The sequence below is a fragment of the Vigna unguiculata genome, chromosome 11 (assembly GCF_037176805.1).
Source record: "Vigna unguiculata cultivar grain cowpea cultivar isolate G323 ecotype 2 chromosome 11, ASM3717680v1, whole genome shotgun sequence".
NCBI lineage: Eukaryota > Viridiplantae > Streptophyta > Magnoliopsida > Fabales > Fabaceae > Vigna > Vigna unguiculata.
In genome coordinates, this window is record NC_140802.1 from 24,946,251 (window position 1) to 24,950,350 (window position 4,100).

Consider the following 4,100-nt stretch of genomic DNA (forward strand, 5'->3'; position numbering starts at 1 on the left):
GCTAAAAACCTTAGATGGCATGCAACTGAGAGAAGATGTGACGGACTCCTTCGTCATCCAGCTGATTCAATGCAATGGAAAAATATTGATCAGGAATTTCCCAAGTTCGGTGAAGAATGTAGAAATATTCGTTTTGGCTTAGCTACCGATGGAATGAATCCATTTGGTAATTTAAGTACAAATCACAGTTGTTGGCCTGTTATATTATTCATTTACAACTTATCTCCTGGACTCTGCATGAAGAGAAAATACATAATGTTGTCTATGATGATATCTGGTCCAAAGCAGCCTGGAAATGACATAGATGTATATCTCAATCCTCTAGTTGAAGACTTGAAGGTGTTGTGGGTTGATGGTGTTGAAGTATTTGATGTTGTTGCTTCTGAAACTTTCATGATGCATGCAATGTTATTTTGCACCATTAATGACTTTCCAGCTTATGGTAATTTGTCAGGGTACAGTGTCAAGGGTCATAAAGCATGTCCTATATGTGAAGAAAACACTGCATCTCATCAATTGAAAAATGGAAGGAAGACCGTGTATCTGCGCCATCGAAGGTTTTTACAAGCTAATCATCCTTATCGAAGGTTAAAGAAAGCATTCAATGGACATCAAGAGAATGACAAAGCACCAACTCCATTAACTGGCATTGAAATTCATGAAAAAGTTAATAAAGTACATCATGTATTTGGTAAAACGTCCAAGAAGTCATCTGCATCGAGCCCTTGGAAGAAAAAATCAATATTCTTTGACCTTCCATATTGGTCGAAGTTAGAAGTTAGGCATTGCATAGATGTCATGCATGTAGAGAAGAATGTGTGTGATAGCTTGATTGGTACACTACTCAACATTCAGGGAAAGACAAAAGATGGAGTAAATGCTCGTTTGGATTTGGTTGAAATGAAGATCCGAGAAGACTTGGCACCAAGGGAGGTTGGTAGGCGCACTTATTTGCCCCCTGCATGTTACACTATGTCCAGACAAGAGAAGATAAGTTTTTGCTTATGTTTAAAGAGTGTCAAGGTACCTCAAGGATACTCTTCAAATATTCAGAGTTTAGTGTCCGTGCAAGACTTGAAGCTTGTTGGCCTCAAGTCTCACGATTGCCACATCTTAATGCAACAATTGTTACCTGTAGCTATTCGTGGAATTTTACCCAAAAATGTTAGACAAACTATAACGCATTTGTGTGCATTCTTCTCTTCAATTTGTAGCAAAGTCATTGATCTTTTAAAGTTAGATGAACTTCAAGCCGAAATTGTTATCATCTTGTGTCAGCTAGAGATGTTTTTCCCTCCATCATTTTTTGACATCATGGTACATTTACTTGTTCATGTGGTGAGAGAAATCAAGTTTTGTGGACTAGTATACTTAAGATGGATGTATCCCATTGAACGTTACATGAAGATTTGGAAAGGGTATGTGAAAAATCAATATCGTCCAGAAGCTTCAATGATCGAAAGATATATTGCTGAAGAAAGTGTCGAGTTCTGTTCAGATTACATGGCAAAAGCAAAACCGATAGGAGTTCCTCACAGATCATGGTTGAACAGGTGTTCTATAAGTAACAGCATACGAGGTGTGAGTGTGGTTACCAAAAATCGCGAAGAGTTGATGCAAGCACACCTATACATTTTGAACAACACAAATGAGGTAATGCCTTACTTATCTGCACACAAAGTCATTGTGAAAGAGAACAATCCAAGACAATCAGAGAAATGGCATTTGATGGAACATAATAGAACATTCATGCCTTGGTTTAAATCTGAGGTTTTGAAAGATGCGTAATGCTCTGAGACTTTGATGTGGTTAGCAAATGGGTTGAAATTTGATGTCATCTGTTGTACAGGTTATGAAATCAATAATTGCACATTCTATACAAAGTGTCTTGATGATAAAAGCACAGTACAAAATAGTGGAGTCAGTCTTGAAGCCGAGTCGCTACAATTTTCTACATCTAAAGATCAAAATCCCGTAGTAGGATCAATGACATACTATGGTGTAATACAAGAGATATGGGAGGTTGATTATACCATGTTTACTATTCCACTGTTCAAATGTAAGTGGATTGACAATAAGAGTGGTGTCAAAATAGATGAATCAGGAATGACTCTAGTGGATTTTCGAAAGGTGGGTTATCGAGACGAGCCATTTATCATGGCACAACAAGCATCTCAGGTTTTCTATGTTAAAGATCCTGCGTCTGAACATTGGTTTGTCGCTCTTCATGGAAAAAAACAAATTGATCTTAATGAAGAGAATATGAGTGATCTTAATATTGCTGTCACCCATCCATTTAGAAGAACGACAAATATTGATGAAATCCATCTAGTTGATGATGTACATGCAATTCGAGAAGATCACGATGAAGGAATATACATATGACCAATCAATAACTATGGGGCTGTAAGTCTTTTATTCAATTATGGATGATGTAAGTCTTTTAGTCATTATATATAGTTATTTGATATATTTATGTATTTACTTATATCAAATCAATTTTTGGTTTAGGTATCTGTCTGGTGTCACTGAAACTATGGGGCTGAATGATGTATATGGGTTTATAGACCCCCAACTCACCCATGAAGGCAACAAGTTTGATGACATTCAAGCATATGTGACCAAATGCTTTCAACGTGGAAAAGAAATTTATTTTGTCCCTTATCTTGCTGGGTAAGTCATTTTTGTTAACTTATGAATATAATAAGTCATTTTAATGCATAACAATGAATTTATTTTCTTATCAGGCGTCATTGGCAGTTACTTGTGGTTTCCCTAAGGGAGAACCTTGCTGTGTGGTTTTGCTCTTTGCATCGCCCTCCCCCCAACCATCTTAGACAAGTGATAGATTGGTAAGAACCTCAATATCAATCTTATGAATATGACATGTTATATAAAAATATCCTAACTTATTCCCTATATCATAGTTCAATTGCTGCACATAACATGTTGTTAGGGAGATCAACGGCTAAGGCAAAAGGTCTTGTATGGTGTTCTCTCCAGGTTTGATATTTCTATCCATATCTTCATGATTGTTTGCTTGATTTTCTTCATTAATTAATTGTAACGTTGTTAATATAATGTAGTGTAATAGACAAACCGGCTCATATGAGTGCGGTTACTATATAATGCAATGGATGACAACCACTGTGCGTGCTCGTATTACAACAAATTGGGAATTGGTAATATATATTTGAATTAAAATGAATACTTTGCAATATTTCCTTTTTATATACTAACTTAACTTAATCTATTATTTTGTAGACATTCAAGAGTCCTGCAGCAATTCCCGCAAAGTCCATCAAGTTTGGTAGGATAGCATGTGCCAAATATATAATTGAAATGTACAATACTATTGATTAGAACATGTATCTTGATTGTAAATGATTTGTAATTGTCTTTTAAATGAATTTGAATTGTGGATGTGTTTTAAAATATTTTGTTCTGGTCTATTCTGGTCTGTGCTGGGTGCTGAACAAAATTTGCAGGTTTAAATGTGGGAATAACACCAAAACAGAAACTGCATTTAAAAAAAAACAGAGTATTAGGCCTCGGTTCATACCACAAACGAAGCAAAAAGTGTGCTTTTGGCCTCGGGTGCATCCAAAACCGAGGCCAAAAGGGTATCGAATTTAAAAAAAAAAAAAAAAAACACCATATGGCCTCGGGTGCAACAAAAACCGAGGCCAAAAAGAGCCCATATGGCCTCGGGTGCAGCCAAAACCGAGGCCAAAAGGGTATCGAATTTAAAAAAAAAAAAAAAACACCATATGGCCTCGGGTGCAACAAAAACCGAGGCCAAAAAGAGCCCATATGGCCTCGGGTGCAGCCAAAACCGAGGCAAAAGGCAGGGTCTATGGCCTCGGTTCTTAACCGAGGCCAAAAGCTATGACCTTTTGGCCTCGCCCCAATATGCTTCGGTTCCCGAACCGGTGCAGAATATTAAAAACAACCGCTGCCAAAGGCCCTTCCTGCACTGGTGATGTGTGGAATTTGTACTTCAACAACCCATTATACTGATGAATGCCCTAGCTTAACAGGAACCATTGTGGAGGAACCATCTCAAGCTTTTGCTGCCAACATGTTTGGAAGAAATAGAA

General features: G+C 37.3%; 1 long non-coding RNA gene across 1 annotated transcript; it reads left to right on the forward strand.

The window, feature by feature from the left end:
- Positions 1 to 2,433: 2,433 nt before the first annotated feature.
- On the forward strand, positions 2,434 to 3,429 carry LOC146881639 (uncharacterized). The gene is made up of 3 exons (XR_014986168.1): positions 2,434 to 2,852; positions 2,928 to 3,003; positions 3,087 to 3,429. It is a non-coding gene; the product is annotated as an uncharacterized LOC146881639 (long non-coding RNA).
- The last annotated feature ends 671 nt before the right edge of the window (positions 3,430 to 4,100 follow it).